This window comes from Typopeltis vanoorti, chromosome 7, assembly GCF_054136105.1.
Source record: "Typopeltis vanoorti isolate ZY-2024b chromosome 7, IOZ_Tvanoo_1.0, whole genome shotgun sequence".
Classification (NCBI taxonomy): Eukaryota; Metazoa; Arthropoda; class Arachnida; order Uropygi; family Thelyphonidae; genus Typopeltis; species Typopeltis vanoorti.
This window is the reverse complement of record NC_143555.1, coordinates 92,441,166-92,467,154: the sequence shown is the minus strand read 5'-3', so window position 1 is coordinate 92,467,154 and position 25,989 is coordinate 92,441,166. Positions and strand designations below refer to the sequence as shown.

Sequence of the window (25,989 nt, the reverse complement as noted above, 5' to 3'; positions counted from 1 at the left end):
TTTTTTTTTTTTTTTAAATCGATCGAGACATTTAGTTACGAGTAGAGCAGAAATTTTCCGTAGGCAACGAACGAGTACGTAAGATAAGGAAATCGTCGATAACACATGTCTGCTACCGGTCGTGAAGATTAAGGTCAAGAGTCTCAGTTCCTCCAGACGCTCGCACTCCCAAACTATATAATCTTTATACCTTCTTGAGTCTCGTCCATTCACAAAGGAAAACAAAAACAAAATATTAACAGTTGCAAAACTATACCGATACTAAACGGTTGGTTCAGAAACGCTCCAGTAAATAGTGCTTATTACAATGTTCATAGATCGATGAGTAGAAGTTATATATATCTATATATATATATAGATGAAATATTAGAATACACCCTGATGGACTAACGTAGAATCCCCCTCCATTTACTGTTAATGCAGTAGTCTGCGATAATAGTCACCTTGACTCAGTAGGGAAAAAACGGACAAATTCCCTTAGTTGAAAAGACGACTAAATGAACTCCTCCAGTTCAGTCTTGTTTAGGAGGGAACTTCCTTCAAGTTTTTCCAATTGAAACTGGCCTCAGATGGATGTAGACGTTCTCTCGAGGAAGTGCGGATTTCTCTTCCAGCAAAACAGGAACTAGCCCAAGAATACAGACAACTGACATGGAAAGTGATCCTTCATGACCTGTATCGGATATCTTCGGAAGGTAATTCTTAATTTTATATCTTCCCCTGGGAGAGCAACAGTAAAGTTCTTGGAACAGAAATAAAATCTTCCAAATTGGGTCTTAAGCTCTGAATGAAGTAGTACTTTACTTTAAATTAGCAGAAATTGGAAAAGGGAGGTGCAAATTTAGTCCCAACCCTCTCTCTTCCAGTTCAGTAATCTCCAAGAATGTTTCCGAAATAATAATAATCGTGCCATTGTTGTTGAGAGTACTGACTTTGTCTCCAGTAAGTTTTTTTTTTAAATCGTTGTCAACGCATGCAGTTTCAACGAAGTATTTGCAAAAAACTAAATGACATTCAAAAATGCTAATAGTTTTTTTTTTTTTTTTGGTATACTTGTGGAGTTCAATTTTTTCCCACTGAATAAAATGTTGTTGTTGGTTTGGCAGGTAAATATGTGGAGATAATCGATTTTTTTGTTTTGTTTCTCTTCGGCAAATTAAAACGAATGTTCTATAGCTCAGTTTCAACAGTAATCAAGATGGTCCATTAGGTAGCAACAATAATAATGTAGCAATGTCATTTGGCGTAATCCTCTAACAGTTATGGGAATAACGAGCAAGCCATTTACTCGGAATATTCTGTCGAAAGCGACGAAATGCAGTTTACGTTAATTCAACACGGTGATTTACGAAAAGAGGACTTTTCTGCACTGCCAGAACTCGCCCATTTTATAGATGGAGTAGCCGGTATCTTGAAACCATCCAAATCAATCTCAAATTGCTGAAACACAACACCTCTGTACAAAACTTTGTTGTAGCAACAGTAGGAAGTAAGAACAGCATACAAGACAAGAAAAACAAAAACAGAAAAGAAAACAACCTTCATTCTCATCCGGTAAAAAATTTCATTGTTCAATTCAGGGCGAAATACACGAGAGTTCATTGAACTGCATTAAAGGTATCAAACGGAAAAGATGTATTTTTGTACCGGTTAGGATTTTGTAAACAATGTTCGAAACAGCTCAGATCGCATGCTTGCCCTGTAGTATAGCTGTGTCAATAGACTCAAATGCAAATACATTTACCCTATTGATGAGTCGATTCATCCGAAATAGGTGATCGTGGAGAGTTTAACTTATCAGCATATCCACTTGAAGCCGTGTATTGTTTCAGCACGCCACTTAAACGAATAAATACATTGAATGTCTGTTGCGTGCGTCTCTTCAAGCTTTTCAAATGGTAATATTTCATGATAACACGCACTTCAGATTATGATTTTTCGATTGACATTCAAGAAGGCCTGAAATGATTAAGTCAGAATATCTGTGTCTGATATTAAATATCATTAGAGGTAAGCAAGTGGTCAAGTTATTATATTCTGTGATGTGGGACTAGAAGAACTAGCGATGGACAAAAAAAAAAAAAACCGGTTGCGTTGTCCATTAGTTGTTTTCTTTCTGATGTTCCTCCTGGTAATTCGGGTTTTGTATTCTGCGTAAAACAAGCAAGTCGTTCAGAAGAACGGATGCGATTAAGACAATACACTGACACGCACATTAGCTTTCATTGCTTTTGCCATAATGCCAAAACAACTTTGATAAATTGTGCCGAGGATGACATTCAAGCGGTTTTGAATGAGTGAACATTCAGATGATCTAAGTCATTCGTTGGGATTGAGGACTTGGTTAACAAAGTAAATAGACACCCCCTCGCCAACGTATAGAACTGAGTTCGAATCCCACAGCGATATGGATATTTGAGAATGCCTTTGAACGGCAGATTTCTGTTCCCCATTTGGAGACGATGCATATAGCAGGTCAGAATAGCTTGGGAGGAAGGTAGAGGATAGTGGTGAGATTGTTAAAAAACTCATTGCTGTTTTTTTTCCAGATGATAGATTACAGGGCGAAGAAAAAAATAATCATCAGGAGACCGGATTAGTCATATTTTTAGATGAAAGGCTCACATTCCTAACTGTGAGCCTTTCATCTAAAAACTGAAATGTAGCATAATGATGCAGATATATACACTTTATACATCGGCGTGATTCTCAATTACAAAAATATATTGTAAAGGTAGTAAAAAAAAAAAAGACATCTGGCAAATTCAAAGTTCAGCTTTTTATATTCAGCTAAAATGTTTTTACCACGAAGGTTAAATAAGCTTTCTCTCCTTCCGGCTTCGGAAAATCTGGATTAGACTCGAAAATAAAAACAGAGATAGCTCTGAGATGTACCCCCTCGTACAAGAACAGTGCTCGAACTCCATCTGCTCAGCGGATTGTGTGAATGAAAGAGCAGAAGTTGGATGTTATAAATGTTTGTATCGCCAGTGACTTTACATCTTAGGACCAAGAGCGGCGTGAATCAGCAGTTGGAGTTGCTGTTCAGGTTGGAGATCTATTGTACTAGTCATTACAACGGAAATACCATAGCCATAGAAACCGAACTAAATTTTCTCTTTCAAGAAGCAGTGGACACTTCCTGGAATGATATCTTTTTAATGGTAGGTATAGAGATGAACAGAAAAGTTGAAAAGAAAAAGTTAACGTTAGGTTTGAAACCATGCAAAAGATACTTGGGAAATATTTAAGACAGAGTTCCAAAGGGTAGTTCTGAAGGAAATGATTGAAGAGGAAGCAAAAAATTTGTTCTGGGAATCGAATTGCGAAGAAATGTTAAATATTCGCTGTATGTGTTTTTATGATGGGCATTAGCTACGCTAATTGTCACCATGGACATATTTGTAGAAACAGAATATCTGCGTTGAAAGAGTTTAAGTAAATTACAGTTGAGCCATTAATCAACATAATTACTCTTCTGTATTAGGTCAAGGATTTTTATGGATCTCTTAGCATCGCCTGAAAGAAATTCATGGTTGGATGGATTTGTTTACCTCTGAACAATTAATATTAGGAATGCAAGAGAAAATCCAGTTTTTTGGGATGCTGAAGAAAAGGATAATTTTGATATGTTAATGACAAAAAATGGTAAGGTCATAGTAATTACAAAAAAAAATATCTCGGCATGTTTAAAGATTTGATGCTACTTACGCGTACAAAGAAATTAGCATTACTCGAACTCAATCTAAAATAACCCTTCGCTTTACCGTATACTTGGAAGTATTTTTCATGTTTGTTGACCTCCATACGAGAAGGAATAACAACGAAGAAAAACAACTAGGAAAATATTTCAAAATTAGCCCATACGAAGGCCTACCGGCATCTCTTCGATATCGGCAACTCATATGGCTAGCCTCTGACATCAATAGCAAAAGTTTCTATAGTGCAAGATTTCGTGTACCGAATGACGACAGCTCACGTCCAATAACATCCTCATGGCTCTCAGATACCAACAGCTTTGCTGAATATCCTCGTCTTAAAAGATCGTTTTTATGACGTTGGAAAAATGACGTAGGCCTTCTTATATTTTTCCTCCCTATGCGTTTCCCAGATGTCGTTTTAGTTTGCGTGTCACTATGAGGATAACATCACCTGGCAAAATATGCCACAGTCTTTATTTTTCACTCGCATACTTGTAAATCCAAATTCAAGACAAACTCGTCGTACGTCCAAACTTATTGTCTTTATCTCAACTCATCTTGCGAAGCTTCTCGTGAAGAGCATGAAAAAGACGATATTTGCATATAACGATCCATAATTAACTGACTTGAATTCTCATTGGATTTATAATTGAAAAACACAAGCAGTATAAATAATTTATATAAAGTGACTTGCTAAACTTCCGTGGCTAAAAATACCAACTGACACGTTGGTATTTTTCTGAATCTTATTCAATTACATTTGAGCTTTGTCGAGCATCTGCAGAAAACAAACCTGATATAGAAAAGTACAGTAGCGACCTCTGGATGGGAAAAATCTAGTTTTAGGTCAATTGGAAATTTAAAAAAAAAATAATAATAATAATAAATAAGCTCTCATACTGCTAGTCACTAAGTTACCTAAAAATAATTCAGTTATAGAAGGGGGAAAAAAAAAGAAATAATTCTCAGATCACATTGTAGTTCGCTACATTAATTTCCTCTCTAGAATTATTTGCAAATGCTTTTCCGCTCTTAATAATTAGGACCCTACGATGACAAAGGCTGTCAGCATCAGTAGGCTAACGCTAAATTGTCTCTCTTCACTGTCAACAGTTAATTGTTACGAGCTCAAAATTTTCCGCTAAAAGATAAACAATTACTTCGCGCGGTCTGATATAAACATACGAAACACGTGATTCAATAATTTAGAAACACCAAGGTTAACGCAGTAATGATTCTAAATTTTTCACATCGCTCAAATGAGATGATTCACCAGAGAAAAACGTAATTAAAATTTAGTTAATAACTAAAATTACAAAATGTTTATTCATTTTTTTCTACACAGCTGAGAAATGTAGTTTTCATACTTACGTCACACCATCCAAGATGGCTGCTCATTTTCAAATACAAGAGTTGAAAATTAACGTTTTTCACAAACTGTATTCTTTAACTAGCAATTCTTTCGTGACTGCTTCCATAATTTTGCAATAAAACGCTCACAATACGGAAAGGATATAATTAGTGAATTGGAGACCTGCCCTGAGCTATATATAATCGGGAGAGTAATTAGCGATTTAGAAGTCTAACTACTCATAGACACTCGTCTACACCAAGTGTACTCGATTTAATGATACGATCACGAAAACAGGAATCAAAAGGCAGCGCAGCCACTTAGCCTAAATATTAAAGCGAGCGTTTTGATAATGTTCCTTTATTGCAATTTGACTACACCCATTAAACAAGTGCATTAGAATAACATTTTTTTTTGTTGGGGTGGGGGGGGCTCTATTATCAACTTCGTGAAGGGCGTCCAAACTAATTAAAAATGAACATTTGATATTTATATAAATCGAATTTGATTAAAAATTGAATTTACGCGTTTCCACTACCAGCGTAACGATCTTTTCGGTTACAAATGTAAAATCAAATCTAAACGTAAGTCCTAATGAATGACTCGCTTGTTAATTGCATGTAATTAAAGGGAACCATACTTGTAGCCCGTAAGCCTGTAACCATACTTGAATAAGTACAAAGCAGGAAGAGATCGCTCACTCATAAACATATTGCAATATCCGGTCCCTAATTAATGCGGGGGTGGTCTTCCTTTCACGTGTTTAACAACATAGCCTGCAAATGCAAGATAAGCCATGTAAATAAAAGATTATCAACAGAAACGAGACTCCTCAGTTAAAAATACAATACCCACGTACAACAGGAGTATACACTATTTAAAATTTTCTTTACAACAGGAACTTAACTCTCGGTTTAAGAAAACGCTTTAACATAATAAAATGGACTGATTTTTTTTTTTTTTTTTTTTTTTTGCTGCTACCCGAAATAGTATTTACTAGCAGTTCGATTTTTAGTCAAGCAAGCAAGCGTGACATGAATAAAATGAGTTCGTGATTCAAATAATTCTTACGCCGAGCTACCAAATATAACTCGAAACATCCCCGGCTCAGAATAGATCGTTGATAAAATTGCATTTAACTCACCAGTTATTCTTCGCGTCCAACAATGGGCCATATATAATCAAATGATTTATTATTTATTCATTTAAGAAGAATGATGGTAATAGAAGAAAAGGCCGAAGCTATAATTTTTTTTCTTCTTTTTTTTGAGACCAACAATTGGTTCAAAGCAAAAATCTAAAACTACGACCAGTCACCTTTTTTTTTTTTTTTTTTTTTTGACTTAATCGTAAGTGAAGGTAGTGCAAATAATTCTACTTAGTTCAGAAGTCAGAACCTGAAAGTAATGTTAAACACTCCATCTGCCCCCCCCCCCCCAAAAAAGTAAAAAAAAAAAAAATTCATTAGAAGCATGAAAAAATTATGATAAAAACGTCAAGCGCGAATAAATGGCTTCGGGAAAAAAAAAAAAATCCAATCTGCAAATTACTCAAAATTCCGACAAATGCTGAAATACAGTCGGTCCTCGACTTGCGACGTGGTTTTCCGTTTCCAAACGATCTGATCGTAAGATTATTGTATAACCATAACGATCTGGTTACAATGAACATATGCCTGAATCCTAAAATGTAAGTTTCAGTTTTTCATATATTTTAATCTTTATTTCTAACGAAATAATGTACAAATTATCATATACAGTACCCTACTGCACTAAAATAAATGAAATATGAGGTTCCTCTACACTCATTCAGTGCAATAATCAGCTGGAAACACTTGGAACAAGAGTAATTCTCTAAAGACTGCTATTGCTTTATTCAATGGACGATTCATCGGGGGAAGGGAAGGGGGTCACCGACAAATTTTTCAAAATCAACAATTGCAACAAAGCAGATGGTTCACCAGATGCACAAGTTGAAGGTCTAGGATGATCTTCACGAGGTTAGGTGACGAGAATGGACTTCTTTAAAATGAGTACATTGCTTCCCAATTAATCTGAACAATTTGTCTTTTCTGCATCAACTTCTCTGTAGCAAAGTAATCGCGATTTGCATAATTCTATCTACTCTACTAATATCTCCATGTTGAGACCCATTTCAATTTTTTTTTTTTTTTTTTTTTTTTTTTTGCCAAACTTGCCTCTGTCAATTTTTTTTTTCACTGTAAACTTAGGCTCAGCTTCTAGTTCTAATATTTTTCTCTTCTTCGGCAACCCTCTGTGCTTCTAGTTCTGTAAAGGTCTTCACATTTGAGAAATCTTCTTCCACCAGCTACTCAATCTTCATTATCCAACTCTTCAGCTAGCTGCACCGTCTTCTCAATCTCTTGTAACGCTTGTTCTTTATTTACGTGGAATCCTGTCAGCGTATGAACATACTTTCAAAAACTTCTTACAAACTCCTCTCATACACTCTGCTGTCACCCCCACTCCATGCTGCATCTACATTATTTGTACAATGCAAGATATATTCTTTTCAAAAGTGTGAGGATTTTCTCACCATCAGCAGCAAGAAATAGTCTGATCAGAAGTATAATATGCTTTGACGGCAGCCGTAATACCCTGGTCCATGGGATGGCCGTCGTAAGTCGAGAACTAAGCAGAACATTTTTGACGCCCTCACTGATTTTTGGCGTCTCGAGTCATACGAATAGGTTTTAAACTTGCTCTGAACTTCGTGTGTTTTTTTTTTTTAATGCAAACCAGCATGATTTGTTAGCAAAATATTTTTTTTCCTCGATATTTACAGTTCGGGGGTCACTGAAAATTAAAGGAAGAGAAACTATAAATGTGCTCTTCTCTCCTCTGTTCTTAAAATATCCCTTTCTTCTCCATCTTCGAATGAAAAGTCTACAGTCTGATTCGATGCTGCTTCATAATGAGTAATCTTCGAATATTTACGCATTTCGAATTGATTTGCCCTTTTAAAGTGTCCCTCACTTTCCTGAAGACTAATTATTATTATTTTTGGTTTGCTTAATTTAACAGTACATCAAATGATAATGTCGTATGCTAAGTCTCCCTGACCGAGTTCAAAAATGCTTATTTTATTCTTCAGTACAAAACTTGCATTCTAGAAAGAAATTTAATAGTTTTGATCTGATTACACTACTTGGCGTATGCACTGATTTTGAGATATGAAGATCACGAAACTTCAATTCGCATAAAATTCTGTTAAGAATAAATATAAGTATGATGTTGTTTTGGGTCACAACTAAATCTTCCTCATTAATGAACTGAAGCACTGTAACAGATGCAATTTTAGAAATAAAGCACTGCTTGGATCCAGTCTTCAAATGAACAGCAGACGGTCTTCAATAAGGATGCCTGTTGTTAATGCGGTAACACGCACATAGCATTCCTGTCTTTGCACTATCAGGTACGACTTTTAATTGATATTAACAGAGGTTTTTTTTTAGTGTGGGCAGAATAGTTTAATAATGTAATATTATGTCTGCTAATAAATGTTACATCATCGTCAAGGCTGTGGGTGGGCGCGGGTCCCCTTCATCATAGGTGTCAATATCTGACCAGGTAATTTATTCATAGATTCTCTCGGTTTGGTTACAAACCAGTCCCATCAGAACTGACACAGTCGACTTAAGTTTTTTTTTTTTTCCTTCTCCTCCTTACCCACAACAGATAAGCCATATAAGTCTCTCTCGCTCTCTGTCTGTCTCACACACGATGTCATCTATCCGTCGGGATATTTTTCGTAGTCTAACACTACCTAGTGCATCATTAAATACACATTACGACGAACCATAAAGTCCCGTAATATCATACGTTCTCTTGCAATCCGATTTGGTATCATTACTAGCATATTTTATATAAGTACTAATAAAAGTATTTATAAGCGCAGCTGACCGCTGTAAATATTCGAATACTACGCATAAAACGCCAAAACTAGATGGATTTTTAAAATGCATTCAGCTGGAGTGCATCTCCGACAGGTGGTTGATAGAACGAGACGTAATATGGATGCCAAATAGTCATGGCAACCCGAAGTTAGGAAGCATAGAAATATATACACCTGGATACGGAATGATTTACCGAAGAAATTGGTAATGAAAGTATATCCGTAAACGGTACAAAGTTCAATAAAAGAAAAAAATAAATTGATCATTTTAGTGTGTTTAGTAACAGCATTAGCAATAAAAATGTGTTCGTTATTATCATATGAAACGATAAAAACATCAATAGTAAACAGCTAAAGAGAAAAACATCGTGAAAGTAAAGTGCAGATGAATGACTGAGTCATCCATCTTTGGTGACATGTGGCCTACTATAAATAGACCTAACACAGTAAAAGAAATTTACAAAGAAAAACACAAACCAGACCACCCAATATTTTATTACCTACTTTGGACAAGTTCGTATGTTGTTTTTTTCCCTAAAGTTAAAAGCATAAAAAAAAAAAATTTCCTACCTCACCTCAGTAAAATCCCCGAGGATCCAATTAGCATAGCTGTGAATTTATCCCAGTTGGAAAACGGTTGAGACTCATCCGCCATGACGCTTTATTAATAAGCGATTTGAATGTCGGTGGGAGAAAAAAAATGCTCTACCTGAACTGTGCACCAGTATGGAGTTTAGACACGAAATAGACGGATAGATAGAAAGTGAGAGAGTATGCGTTCCACGATGTCCATCTATACTAATGCACGTTGCATAGGACCAGCGAAAAGAGCCTTCGAAGCTCTGTCTCGGTTCGGTTATCCAGCGCATTGCGCGCGCATTACGTCATTCGCTCCTTAGCAACCATAGCAGATGCCTTGCCGACTTTGAAATGCAGTAAAAGACGATATCAAGTAGGGGATTGATTAAAAATTTTCTGTTTCATTTCTTGTCATAAAAGCTTCGATACCGTGTGAAGACAAATAGCTTCCTTTGTATTTATAGGGAATTTTATTTTAAAACAATTTGTTTTGAACTAAGTCAACCGTCTATAATAAGCAGTCGAAACAGTATAGGGATGCGTTGTAAGTTTCCTTCTTCCCTTTAAACAACAAACAAAAAAAAAATGACCGAAAGATTTCTTAGAAGACTGATTTTTTTTTTTAATGCAATGTCTTAAAATAGAGTCGTCTTCCTTTTCCTTGAGAAGGAGTGATATACACAGAAATAGAAGCATGCAGACGCAGCTCAAACATAATACGATTGGTTTTTGGTTGGAAGTACAATATATTTATAATACGAAAGTCGACTGATGAAAATAAAATATCTAAAATGATTAATAATAACGTTGTTAGTTCTTTTTAATAAAACTAACGCTTTACCACGTTCTGCGCGAGAAACCGTGAGTTTATTTTGGAGCAGACGACAACGATCTTTTTTGTTTTTTTTTGCTTAAGAGCCAAAAGAAAAATGCCAATTGTTACAAGTATAAACTTTTTCATGAGTAACTTTAGCTTACATCATGTTTTAAAATACTGAATTTATTAATGGTAACTAAAAATAGGAGCTTTCTCTCTAGCAGCGTATAAACGTATTAAAGGCCCTTCTATCATAGATGTTTACATAAAAATATGGCATATAACCGATCTTTTCTGTTTCACTAGCCTTGTTGAACCGGCACTTTGGATGATTACTGTTTAATATGTTTCTTCTTACTCCATTTAGACGCTATCCATCATCTGAAGACCAACTAATGGTCTCCAGTTGGGGAAAAAACTATCATTTCTTGTACATTCTCCCGATTTTGCAGCTTTCCTACGCACTAGTCGAGGCTTTCATGTCTTGCAGCAAAATATATCGTGTTACATTCCTCTTCTCTTCGAATGTGCCTTCCTTTGTCATTTCTTGGCAAGGATATGAGATCTGAGCGTCTTCTTTTTTTTCCACAAAACGATTTTCTTGGCAGCCCGGTGAGCTAGTATGGTTAAAATCCTGCACTGCAGTTCTTAGCGTTCATCAGCATCGTATAGCAGTACATCGTTCTTTTGTTTGTTTTTCAGTGTTGATTGATGTTGGACGGATAATGTATATGGAGTGGGATATATAAATGAATACTCGGCAATAAACAATTATTTAGTATGTCAGGATGCCAAAGTTTTTTTGTTTTTGTATTTTTTTGGAGCAATTCCGAATTACTGATGAATCGGATGACCAAATGTGCGGTAAAACGTCACAAGTTTATGGCAGTCTGCATTTCCTGTGTTATCGGCTGCAGTGTTTTCATTGCAGATATAAACTCAGACATTTCTTTGTCGGAACGCAAAAATACACGGAACTGAAAAAATATTAAATGATAGTTGTAAAATCCGAACACATAAAAAAGGACACAAAGTGGGAATGATGATGACAGTGTAGTGGAAAGGAGACGTGCGATCTGGTTCATAGCATTCAAAGTGGTTAAGTACACCTATTAGCAACGGCTAATGACAGCAAAAGTCTTCAATTGCTAAGCCTAATGTGACGTAATTACCTATTGCATTATGTATACGGTATACACATTTGGACGGAATAATTTTCTGCGATTATAAAGCACTTTATCCACATTATGCAACCAAATTGAACACTCACTATACTACATACGAAACACGATCGTTCGAGCCTAAGGTCATCCAATTATGAATCACAAGACCAAACTCTTAATTTAAATTCTAATAAGGTTTTTGGGAAGAGGAAAAAAAAAATTGTCTTTTATCGCAATTAATTCATGCGTTAACAGACAGCACGGAACACTGTCTACAGGAACTCCCAATGAAGCTGTCACTTTAAATGAGAGCTTTAAAATTTCCTTCACAATTTTCTGCCTTATAATCCGTCATCGAATGGACAGCACAGGAAAGTCTCGAGGAAGTCAAAAAAAAAAGGAAATCGAAATGCTTCCATTCAAGTGGATGAAGGCCAGTGAACCGTTTATTTCACATGCAACGGAACAGAATCGTTAGAGGCTGAAGAGATAACAGAACAATAGCAGCCATCTTCTTTTGTGATGAGAGATGCCGTCTGGGTATACTTCCCGTGCAATTCTCCAGCGTATACTGCTGATGACGTAAAATAACCCTTTTCCCCCGTGTCCTTCTTCAATAACGTGACCTTGCACACGCGCGCGCACACACACTACTGGTCAAAAATTCTTCCTAATTTTAGCTTATGAAGCTAAAGAAATATGGAACAAGAGTTCGGGTTCGTCTTTATTCGTTGCGCGGCTCTTTTCCGTTGGACAGCTGGGATGTTGCCTCGTATGAATATTCACTGCATTCGCAACAAGCCTATGGCTAAACATCGTCAAAGTCTGTAGAGAACACGTTAAGATCGATTGTTTGTAAATGACATACTGACGCTCCATTCATGAAATGACCCCTAGTGGTAGACTGGTATGATTCGGGGGCAGTAGGGTATAATCTGAAGTGCAACAGTTTCTGACAGTGGATGAGAAAACGCAAAGAGGTGGATAACAAACAAAAAGGAAATTTTTAGATTACTATGAAAGTTAATGCAAGAACTTGATATTTTTCCACAACATACAAGATATCTTGAAAATTAATAAAAAAATTGATAATTTTTCCGATTAAATATACTTTATGAAAAGTTTTTAATCTTATTAATCCATCTATAAAATATATTTATCAAAAAACGTAGACACTTCAATAAAAAGGTTCCACTTCAGCTTCGTTGAAGTGGACTCATTTGGAATGTGTTCCATAACTACACTGCTGATCCAAAAGCTAAGGACCAACTACATTTTTACCTGCATATATGAAAAATTTTCCATGACTACAGCCAAATGTGAACAGAAATTTATTGCCACCTTACTAATAAATTATATTACACAAACGTGTTATAAATTAGATATAAATTAAACTGAAATACCTTTTTCGTAAAAGTCACAAATTTTCTAAGGACGTAGTTAAGAAATTAATGTAATGTACGGTGCTTACAGCAAATTATGCGGACAGACATTTCAGTATGGAACATGTCCACCCTGAACTGCGATACAGCTCTTCCAACGTCGTATCATGCTTAGCACCAAGTGAGTCAGTAGTTCCCGCAGCAAACTGATCCACTCCTAATTCATAGCAAAGATAAAGCTCTGTTTTTTGGAGGGAGAATTTCGAACAGCAACGCGTCTGCTCATTACGTCCTCAACGCGTTCTATGGGGGAGGGTGCTGGCCACTTGATTCGATTAAAATCCTCTGTCTCCAATAGCATCTTCACTACTCGTGGACGACGTGGTGTGGCACTGTCATCCATAAAAATGAATTCTTCGCCTACAGTAGCAAGGGACAATCGAACATGACGTTGAAGGACTTCATTGCAATAGTCATAGTCCCTTTTTCCAGCACTTGTAGCGCGGTGCATCCATTAAACATAATGCCTCCTCACACCATGGCACGAGTGCTTCCGTATTTATTCCTTTCAAAAACATTTTCGCGATGTTAAGCAGTACCACGTTTACGCCAGATCAAGTGGTACTGCTTACCATTCGATTCTAGTCGACAGTGGTACTGTCGTCTAGAATCGGAGGAAACACTAAAACGACTCATCTGTAAGGAGTACATTAGTCCATTTGGTGTCTTGTCCATATTTTTTTGGATAAAACACCACTGAAAACGTGCTATACGATGAGCTGTGGATAAAGTGACGCAAACTACAGGCCTTTGGAGTATAGGCTTACTTGTCGCAGATGTCTTACTACAGTTTATCGAGATATTCGCATACCTAGTGTTTGAATGGAGCCGACATACAAGCTGACCTGCTGTGGGGCATCGCTTACTTTTGCTGTTATAACCAAAAATCAGTCTTCATGCTCCGTGGTAGGAGCAAGGACGACCTCTTAGCAAACGTCTGGAACATATTCCGTTGTTTGAAACGATGCCCAGAGCCTGGATACCACGTTATGTGAGATTCCAAACTCTGGCAATATCAGTAATTTCTGCGGACTTCTTTAAGCTTCGCGATAATTCTTCACCGCATGAAATCTAGATGATTTCTTTGAGACATTACAAGACATCTAAATTTGAAACTTTATTCCTTCACGAAAAGAGCCTCCATCAAACAGATTTTGCTTATCGCTGCCTTTTGTCTGCTACCACTTTACTCGTTTGAGAGCGATTCGAAAATTTGGATGTGTACCCACTTTCTACTCGAAATAAGTTATGCAAATTGCCAGAAGATTACAATTGCTTTTGTAATCTTCATAAATAGTGTTCGCCCTTAGGTTTTGAACACCAGTACAGAGTCAAAGGTGAAACCTCTTAACAGACAAGCTGAAATGTCGCTTTAAGAATCCCATTGTGTGACTTTAGAGGGGGAAGGAGGAACAGGCTTTCATGATGGTAGATCAGGAATTCATAACGTGTCGCTTTGTGACCTTCAAGGTAGCCGAGATATCCAACAATTTATGGACGATTTCATAATCCCAGTCTCTAAAGTATTGGCTTCATTTGTAACTAACTTTACACCGCCTGTCGTAAGTTTTGAATTTGTGAATAACTTCGTAATCTTAAAGTTGGCAAATTGATGCTTTGGTTCAACAATAACATTAACGATCGGTTGCTTCTTATTCTGAAAGGACCACTGCTCTCTAATGAACACTTTATGGTTTTCTTGGTACTGTTTAATACCACTGCATAAATAACCTCGAGCTCTTCTGGAAGTGCTTTTTCTGGTAATTTCGCAATTTTCCAGACTTTTAATGAAATATTTTACTTCCACATACGTAACGACGTATAACACTTGAATATTTATCTGATCACGATAATCATCACAAAGACAATTAACGAAACAATAACGCCACATTTAAAAGTGTAACATGTTTACAATACAGGGCTCAGCTGCGCGTGAAAGAGACAGGTGTGCTGCACGCGTGACACTAATCAGATGTAGTTTTATCGTGTCTTTAGTCATGTCTCTGAACGATACTGTTGAAATGAAAATAAATTAATATTACTTATTCATTTCTTAATAGTTTTTTTAAATAATTTTTTTTTAATCTAATGCAACTTCCAAACTAGACTACACATTTGGTTGGAAGAAAGATAGGTGACGGGCTATATTGGAATTACGGTTGAAGCAACTGAAGCTATTGAACGAACGTCTGTTTGAACACAGTATATTATATAATGCGTGTGTTCTCAGGTCGGTTGCCTATATTTAGAGATGACAACCTCGAGTTCCCCAGAGGAATGTTTCTGCTGTCTTCGTGCAAGAAAGGAATGAAGAGTAATTGTATTTATGTAGATAAAGAAAAAAAACTTAAATCCGAAACAAAATAAGCTTTTCTTGTATTACACTTGCTCCCACACAGCGCTGATGAATTACGAGTTTTACAATGTCTCCTGTGTGAGCTTGAGATACATATAATTACAAATAAAGTTAGGAACAGGTGGAGCTCGCAACAAATATCTGCAATTCAATATTTCATGTCGGTTTAAGTTCGGGTGCAAGTTTTTTTTTTTTTTTTTAATCAAAAATTCAGAATTTTGCTAGATTTCTATAAGCAGTAGTGTGTATATGCAAGCGTGGAGGTGTCATGTAATAGCATTATTATATGACACCTCCAAGGATTCATAGTAGGTTCTCTTTACCACACGATCCACCATCACATTATTCACAGCAACATTTTTTCTTTTTTACGTGTGTGTGATGGACTAAATGATTAATACGGGCATTTATAATACCCGGCCATTATGAATAATGACCAAATCCGGCACTAATAAATTTCACGTTTTTTTTTTTGTTTTTTTTTGTTATTTATCACATTGACAGGTCAATATGAATACTGCTATCATCTGGTGATAATAATGATACCATTTTGGCAGTATCAGAAGCGGTAGGGATTGGGGGGAGGAGGAAAGATTCTTCGGATTTCTTTTTGTCGGGAGACGAAGGGAACTTTGCCCAGGTCACTCAAATTTTTACAAAATCAGCGTATTTGACAATGATAAAAAAAAGTGAGAGTCAAAAACCAAACTGACTTGGTCCATAATATATAAACATCATATACGGGTATTGTAATATGCAATTTAATTAAATATTACGTTCACACTGAAGAAATATTTCAGATATTGCACGGTGCCCATATCGCTATTGGTCATGGCTGCAGAAACAGCATGGAAAAAGAATAAAGTACGAAATTTAAAAAATATTACAAGGGAGATGATCATAATTTAGGTTAGGAATTTTATTTTTTTTTTTGAAAATCAATTTGCCCAAAGGGAATGTAGCTTTATTCATAATGTCTGGTTTATTTATTAAATAAATCAATTAAATATTGATTTATTTAATAAATAAATCAATTAAATATTGATTTATTTAATAAATAAATCAATTAAATATTGATTTATTTAATAAATAAATCAATATTTATCAGACTGAGCGGCCGTTTTAGTCATTATTTATAATGATCAGGCATTATGAATAATGAACTATTAGCCGCTTGGCCCATAACATATATATGGTCGCACTGGTTCAAAGATCAGAATATTAAAATTAAAAAAAAATAAATAAATAAGTGTGACAAATTATAAATAATGCGAGTTTGTCTCACATTTACAAAATATGTGACTATAAAAACAGTTTTAAAATAAATACAAACAGGCCTTCACTATGTTATCTTCAACCAAATAACACAGTCAAGGGTCCATAGAAATATGCGAATTTACAATTCAAAGCTGTTGGTATAGTATGATACACTCTTATTTAATTCCATATATGTGCAGTATTCCTGGGGGGAATACTTAAATTAGTGAAGGAGAGAACAAACACAGTGCAGAAGAAATATTATAATAACCTCGTTTTCCCTAGTACAACAAAGATGATATTAGGGTTGTGTTTCCAGAAAACCAACGCAGCCTAAAATAAACCTCACCTTCCTCTAGTGATAATTTATACAGAACTTCTCAGGTAAAAGTAGACGATTACGCGATAGTATAAGGGAAAGAAAATTTCCTACTGCAACGAGAAAGAATTAATTTTTGCTATTATTTTTAAGTATTTACGTAGGTGCTTCCATTTTTTCAAGTTCTTAATATCCTAGTATAGTCCGCAATGGCTCCCACATGTCAGAGGGGCTAAGTCGGAAGTGTTGGCGAGGCATTACTGTAACTTATACATTTTTTTTTCTGGCTCTATAAAAAGACCAAACTTTATGACCAATGAGTTATATGCTAAAAAGTTTAAGAAGAAAAAAGCCTTTCTAGAAATGTTTAAATATGATTGCAAAATAATTCCTCACAGACGCCAAAATCACTTTTTTTTTTTCATTTTCTTAACAAAAAAAAAAAACAGAAGAAATATATCATTCGGATATACAGAGCTCTGCTTTGAATTATTACGTCTGCTAAACAGCCGTAGCTACAAGAGAAGGATGTGCACGTGAATAAACCAAAAGATAGTTTTCATTCGTCCGTTTCAGCCACACAGGGATGAATGAGCAATGGAAACCATCTGTAGCGGTTGCATGCAGTAGAAAAATAAACCGTACATTCAGCAATGGTAACAATTTAAGATCTGTGAGACAGGAGCGGAAAAATAAAAATAAAGATGATCATCCCAAATGGGGTTGCACGTCTTTTAACGTAAACGCGTACTGCAAAAACGTCTTAACGTTGGAATCCATATGCAGTACATCGAATGGCCGCTTTGTTAGAAATAAAACGAATAATGTAAACCCCTATAATAAATATTCTAAATGACAGAAGGTTTGATTTTGTAGAAAGATAAAAGAAACATCTTTATAGTAATTGCAAACACGAAAAGTTGAACTTGGTGTTACTGCATTATCCTGCAATGTTGAAAAGAGCGCTAACTTGTAGTGATACAGGAGATAATCCCCCCCCCACACACACACACACTTTACTAGAAGTGAACAAACAGTGAAAAAAGGTCCAGCACACACAAACTAAAATCATATGAGCAATGTGGTCTCCAAATAGATGAGGAGATATGGAAACACACGTTAGTAAGATGTTCTTAGAGTATAGATACCCGGGAACTTTTGCAGTTCATGGAAGATCGGGGAGAACTCAGGATCATCCCTAGAAGATAAGGGAGTGGGGGATCAATAAGAATGCGAAGTCCAGATGTTTTTCTTTTTCTTGGCGTGTAGTTAGTGAGTGAATGGAATAAGCTGCCCCAATGGATATAGTGAGTACGTTATAGGTGAATGTTTTTAAAATGATAGGATGGCTATCAAGAAATAATAAAAGAAAGAACAAAAATAAAGTAACAAAGAAAAAGGGATAAAATAAGCAGATGTAAACGGTTCATGAAGCCTAATTTAGCTAAGGCAATGTAATTAATACAAAAGAGGTACTTCAAATTATATTTCTATATTTACACCACTTTTAAAGTATCAAGTATCATTTTTAATTGCAACAGTATCGGGATTGGCTTGTGATCATTTGTTACCGATTCTTTTTCGGGTGTTACCATCTCAGTAATTCGTCTGATCACTGTTTCTGATGAAGATTTATGAATTACTACGGTAAGATGGCGCTTGATTGAAAAATTTTCTCTAAAGATCTGTTTACGAGTTCCGAAAATATCGCAATGGTGGAAGGAACTACATAAAAATAGGAGATCTGATAACTTATTTCCCTTAGTAAAGTTAAGGAGTATTACTGAAGGAAGGTAAGTAAATGACAAGAACATCAGTAAGTTGAAAAAAAATTACTGAAAATCACTGCAAAATATTTAAAAAGACAGCTGTCTAAACGTAATCATCTGCCTGTTTTCGCTACACTTTAAAATAATAAAATCTATGTGGATTATAATTCGTTAATTAGATGGCAGAATTCAAGGCAATGTTTAAATTTGACTTTTACAATTTTTGGACATTACAATTAAATCCTTTAATTGTAATGTCCAAATATTTAAAAAGACGGAGTAAGCACTACGAACACTACTACTGGCGCAAACTGTATATAAACAACAGTGGAACTGCGCGACTGACAGTGCCGCATTAGCTCGCATCTCATTATGAAGTGCATATGCTTGCGCGCGTAGCAATATGACACTGGTAAACACAGTGCTGTAACCTTCCTTCTCCCTCCTAAGTGCTACAAGATGGATCTTTATTTTTTTATAAAAAATAAGAGAATTGTATAGGATTGTTAGTGATAAAATCAAATATTACAAGCAAATATAAATATATTTATATATCGAGAAAAATTGGGGGTGCTACAGTTCCGTAGTGCCTATGCACGAGCCGCCCTTGCTGACAGGTATCAAAAACCGATGCTTTGTTTTTCTAATTCATTTTTTTGTAAAATCAAATGAACATTTGGGCACATTAGGATAAATTTTAAACATTTTCCAGCAGCTGGTGTACAGATTGGTTATCAACTTAAGAGTTGAAGGACAACGTCAGATACAAACAGATCACAGATTTATTGTTAGAATTATATTACAATCGAGCTATAATGTAAAAACAGGCAAGGTTGGCTAGAATAAGGGATTTGATGTATTAAAAGGAATAGAAAAATGCCGCTGCATTTTTCTATAGTGGTTTCAACTTTACAAATTGTGCTAAACTTTCTGAGACATCTAAAAGCCGTAAGCAATTGGAGTTCACCTTACTCTAATTAAATAGAAGTATGATAGTGTAATACCTGCTGGTCTTACACTATCATACTTCTGAAATTGCTGGAGGTATCGTTTATATTTCTAGGTGAATTGATTGCAGCTGAATCTTGTGGTAATTAATAAATTCGATGTCTCATCCACAGAAATATTGTCTACTAAACACTTAGCTTGAGAAAAGATATATGTAGGGGAAATTATAGACTAACTCGTATTTAGAAAAAAATAAAAACATTGCCATTTGAAACCTTTTTACGCTTAGTGGATTGGATAAGTTATGATGCAGCTGTGTACTTAGTAAAAGGTAATTTTCGTTCTTGTACACAGAAACGCAAACTCTTAGTGCTTATTAGAGAACTTCCTGAAATAATTAAAATGCAGTAATTAATAAATTTCTGCGAAATAGTTCCTAATAGCTTTGTCATTAAATAATAGCCAGTGAACGCCATCTTTAATTAGAAAGTCATTCTCCAAAACGAAATTGAATATTTAAACTACTCTGTGGATTTAATCAATTCATGTCGAGCCAGGTCCACCAAAAATAACTTCGAAACACTACATGCATAATTCTATCTAAGAGTGGATTGTGCGCTAGTACGGTGTTCATCAATGTTATTCAAACGATGGTTTCTATCATAATTCTTCATCTGAAAATATTAAAAATGCATCCACAGGGAGTTTTCGGAACTTTTATTACCGTTACTATTTTGATTATGATGTGATTTTAGGACTTTGTGATAGTGGTGTTTGGTAAACGACCACTTTTGCCACTGTCCCAATACATATTGGAATCGGGACATCAGGGTATCTAAGATATTCCAATAGTGAATTTATGTAAAGGAAATTGGATTTTCTTTTGAATCTAAAATTTTTTTTTTTAGAAAAAAAACGCTGATCAGCATTGTTTTAATAAATAAGTTCTTTGTTATATAAATCAAAACGAACTGGTTGGTTCTCTTCAGAGACCAAGTGCTGTTTAAGTAAAGCACCACTCTAAAAATTAGGTGATCCCTCCCTACGAGTGACCGAAAAATGGTCCAACTCAGCGTTGACTTCACCCACCGACACGGCCCCGATAGAGGCTATACCGGAAAAAGGCAAATCCCCAGAGACTCAATTTACTCTCTCTCAAGCAAGGCACCCCCCCCCCCCAGCAGGAGCCAGACCAGAAGAAGCCTTAAGAGCAAAAACTTTCGTTCAGTACTAAGGAACTTGAAGTGTCGGAGAGGCGTATTTTTCGTAAGCGACTCTCGGTCGCTTACGAAACGTAAAGTATTTACTAAAAGTTCCTTAGTACTGAAAGTTTTTGCTCTCTTAAGGTTTCTGTCTGGTCTCTGAAGAGAACCAACCAGTTCGAAGCAACTGTCAGTTAAGTGAAACCTTATCAAAATGGACCAATAAAAGGCGAATATATGACACTTGGAACGCTCATGTCTTCTATATGGTCAGCGCTAGGACAGCTAGTAAAAACTAGAGCAAGTGTATTTCCATAAGCTCTCTGGTCAACTTACTTTTACGAAACTTTCATAGTTTCTACATTCGGATTTGAAATAATGCTGGATTTAATATCCACTTGATTTATATAATTTTGAATCGCCGAACTGAAGTCTTTTGGCTCTTTATTTTAGTAAAAAAGTTGTTTTTTTTTCAAAACATCACTTTGAACAGACAGAAAATTAAAAAAAAAAAAAAAAAAAAAAAAAAAGAAAGAAATTACTGTATTAATCAAATTCTCAGACAAGTATGGAAACAGTTATTATCACGACAATTGAACCTAAAGACGTTTTCTGGCCCCCTATGTACCTGTAAACAGTTTATTCTACATCGTTTTGAATATTTTCTCAAAATCACCTAAAAAAAGGGAATAAACAAAATTACGGTGGATTCACAAATTTTATTAAAATACATCCAGTCGAGAAACGATAATTATTGTTACGCGCCAAGTACTCATTGCTGAGGGCATTCCACTCAACCCACTATCTCTGCTGCTTAACTTTCCATTTACCACTCATCGACAATATCTTTTGTCTGTAAGCTGCGTCTGTTCTGTGGCCGATTTGCTAATTCACCTTAAATTGAAAGATTCCTCTCAGGACAAATCGAACTCAGGCTTTTCCAATCGGAGGATGTTAATCCTCGTTATTCCAATCACGATACTGAGGACAAGACATCTAAAGAGGTGCTACGCTTTTTTTTTTTTTTTGCTTTAATGCTTTCTAGGCGTTTGAATTACATAAATCAAGCGAAACATGAAGCAAAATAACTAGATATAATAATTTAGTACGAACAATATTAAAAATGAGTCATAAAAGTACCTGTATATGCCCTTTTCAACTGACATCAAATATAGGAGCGAAATGGTTATTTTGGCCTGAAAACGCATTTCAACGGATCGTAAAAAGTCAATTTAAAGCGAAACCCCCGTTTTTCCGAGTGACGTATTTGAACTACACAGTAAAACCGAAAATAAAGAAGTCCGATGACTTTACTCCCTTACCAAACACTACGCTGCTTATCTTTCATCAAGTATTTGAATACTGTTTGCCTTTAATATGAACACGAAAACATTGCCTGAATGTTTCCTAGAACCTTTGACATTCTTCTTAGTTCGCGACTTTTTCCTATTAATACCAGCAGATGGTAGCCTGTGATACGCTTCGTTTCGCTCGGCAAATTAAGAAAACTAATTTTATCTCTTCTTTCATGTAGTTTCATTTTATTTTCTTCACACCGTGGATATGCTTTGTTTTTTGGCATCTAATTAGATATTTGTTTTGTGTTTTTTTATAGTATGTTATCCTGTATAAAACAGACGATCACGGAAGTCTTAAGACTGCTTATAGTACAAGACTCCTCTGAATTAGGCTTAGAGATTTTCCTTTAGACCAAAAACATTTTATCGTTTATAAAAGTTTAGTTGTTTATGACATAATAAAGTGTTATTAACATTGTTTTATGATACTGAACATCGGAAGAGTATCTGAATAGAAAACGAAACACTAATTGCACACTCTGAATAGGATAATTAATCATCTAAGCTCATTAACCTGATCTCTTCTTTCTTCTCTCTGAAAACAAATGAGGGATTTCTAAAAAAAACTGCGAATTATTTAAAAAAAAGCGTTTAAAAGACACTTTAATCTTAAATGTTTCATGTATGTAGAATAAAAAAATTGTGCTATTTTCATACATAATCAAGAAATAGTAAAAAAAAAGTGAGTTATTATCTTAATATTTACAATTAGAGTTTAGGGAAAAACAATGAAGTATAAAAGTAGACAACTGATCATCTTTATTTAACTTTCTACCGTTTAACTATGTTTTTTTCCTTTTTTAATTATTTCATATTTATCCACAATATTTAAGTCTATTTTCTCTTATTTTAAATGCATCATTTTCAATAAACAAAATCTTTTCAAGCGACAGTCTTAACAACGTGCATGCAATACATTTAGAAAGTGTTAAAAGAGCAACCATAAATGTAGCTTATTTAAAATATAGCCACGTTTAAATTTATGCTTTTCTACACTTGGCCTCCTTTTCATTTTGAATCACCGCATTGAATTTTATGCATTTTGTTGCAAACTGACAATGGGCTAAGCAGCGAATAATACAGGCATTTATACGTTTCTGATGCGGTGTATTAAGCATTCATAGATGAGTGAAACTCTTTCTATGGCGATAAATCCCACGGATTCAAAACATCATTTCCATGCATATACTTCTGCGAATAGATACGGTTTCTAAGGCAACGAAGCGTTTACTAGGCAAAATATTCCCAACTAGTTCCATACCCAACTTTTTTTTTTTTTTTTTTTTTTTTTTTAAGTTCCTCAAAGTAAAAACGACAGGAAATCTTCAAAATTTGTCTTGAAATTTTAATATCTCGTCGAAACCTGATATTGGAAATGTTTTCTCAATTTTACTAATCGTACGCCACCTGGCGAGAATCGATTTATACTATCGATTGTCAATAGGATATCTTGGAAATGGAAGCTTCTACTTTTTTCGCATTTAATCTCGCAGAAAGTAAGTGAGAGAAAGATTCTCGGAAAAGGAAGGAAAGAAGGAGGAAATAACATCCCGTCCTAATCACTTGTGGAACAGGTAGAGGTTTTTTTTTAACCTCTTTACGACCGAGTTTAATCGACCCAAAAGTAACCAGATAAAGTAGTCTATCAAGGAAGCAATGATTCTGATGACAGTTCAAACGATCATTAGCGTTTATTACAGGATATTACAAACGAGTATTCTGTAACGCCCCCTATACTCTTTATAGTCTAATCTGTTTTTAGTCAGAAACACATGTGGTTCCGAAGAACACAGCGCGCAGGTGTGCAAAATAGCGCCTGTAGACAAAAACAAGAATGGATTCCTGTTTAGTAGTGAAGTGTTTTTGCATTATGTATGCGTACACGAATGCACAACTACTGTACTTCTCAAAACTTATTTTGAGTTATTAAAAAAAGAAAAACTAGATATGTCGCACGCAAGTATTTAATAATTTGTCAGAACAGTAAATTGAATCATAAAAATAGAAAGAAAAGTCTAATATTTGGCTAACAATTTATATGTTCTAATCACGACATCCAAGAAGTGCTGATCCAAACAGAGAAGTCAAAAGTGAAGAAATAAATTGACTTCAATATACACGCCAGTAAGTCTTGTTTACGTGCACTTGCGTCATGAACTTCGTTGATCATCCATTTTTACACACTTTCGTAAATTTATAAACAAATCGTAGGGACTATTTTTATCCTCGCGCTGTTCCTTATGATTGTGTGCAGTTTTTAGTAGCGTAAAGTAAAGAAGACGTGATAATTAATAGAAAATTTAAATTCGAAGCCAAAGAGAAAAATACTTAAATACTCAAAAAGAAAATCTGACAAGTTTATACAAATAAATTAGGAGAGATTTGAAACACTTTTAAATGCAAATGACGAATAAATTTGATCGAAATTAGTGTAACTCAAAGCAGTATTTAAAAAGTGCAAAATAAACATTTTTTAATTCCAAAAACTGTTAAAGCGAAGACGATAACATCATCGAAAGAAAAGCTGATATCTTTCTTTCTCCCTCCTCATCTACCGAGTAAAACTATCTTTACGAGTTCCGATAAATCTTTCTGTAGCTACTTCGAGATCTGTTAAAAGGTGTATCGATGTCACTTGACGTTAGATTTGGAAGGAGATGGTGCCTATAGCAACACTTTGTTGCTATACAAATGTCGGTATTGATCGAAGGTGGAATTAAGAAGGGGGAGGTTGAAAACGCACACACTATTACGTCACCCGCTTCTCTGATTGAGATAGACAAGAAAATCATGGGGAAGGTTAACGTTTGCACAGTTTTTAAACACTAAAGTATCGCTAAGAACGCACACAAAGAATTTAAAGTTCCACGTAATTAAAGATTGTCAGCAGTTCTGCATGCAGAAACAAAGTGCTTCATTTTGTTTAGAAATAAAGCATCATGCCAGAATAATTAAGCGAAATATTAGAGATCCTATGAATGTGTATCCAGCTTTATCTTCAATGGAGCCATGCAGCTCAGTTAATTCGATTATGCTCTTTGATTGGAAAGACCTGGATTGGTTCGAATCCCGGGTAAGACGCGAATTAGGGGGTTCTATTAGCCGATCCCCAACGGAGGTTGGCAACAAGATTAACCGTTTTATCAGAATACAGTTTCAAAGACGCCATTTGAGCATCATTTGTTGCTTTGGTATCAAATCGTTTAATTTTCAACATGCAGCGAGTTCCTTTTTTCTCTCTCTCGGAAAAAAAAAAAAAAAAAAGTCAGAGACCGATGTCAAGTCGGTGGATCTTATAAAAAGCACAAAAGGCAAATGTGGGCTGTATGTTAATAAGGCGAGTGCACTTGATCTTATTCCCTTTAAAATTGCAAATAAAAATGTTCCAGTACAGTATTAGATAACGAGTTTATGGGCGGGTGTGTGCACCGTCGCTAACTAGATATTTATTATTATTATTCGTGACACCTCCAAGAAGTCCGAAGACTCATCGCGGGAGGACACAACTGTCTCAACCACTACACCGAACCTCTACTACGAATCATTTCCATCAACGCTATCTACCGCCCACCTCTACCACAACTAGTATTTTTTGTCTGTAAATTGCGTGTGTTCTGAAGGGCCGATTTGTCTGTATGCGGGATGAAAAACCCGAGTCTCCGGGAGAAAAAACCCTGCTATATTTATATTTAGTACAGCTGTCTCATTAAGCAAAATGGCACTAAAAGGAACTCATGTTGTGGATTTTTAGTGCTTCGTGATCACTTATGTCTGTTACTTTGTCAGTTTTTGCACTTAATACTAAAACAGTT

General features: G+C 35.4%; 1 protein-coding gene across 7 annotated transcripts in view; it reads right to left on the bottom strand.

Annotated features, from left to right (window-relative positions):
- The window catches only part of LOC150104865 (uncharacterized), a 184,153-nt gene that overhangs the window by 113,512 nt on the left and 44,652 nt on the right, over positions 1 to 25,989 (bottom strand). The window contains exon 1 of one of the 7 annotated variants that reach the window (XM_090396024.1): positions 9,538 to 9,771. The exons of 4 other annotated variants lie outside the window; for them this stretch is intronic. The gene's annotated coding sequence lies outside the window, so the exon portion shown is untranslated. Of the gene's footprint in view, positions 1 to 3,711; positions 3,744 to 9,537; positions 9,772 to 25,989 lie in introns of those variants that run through there. 2 more of the 7 variants (XM_090396026.1, XM_090396028.1) reach the window with 2 other exon arrangements.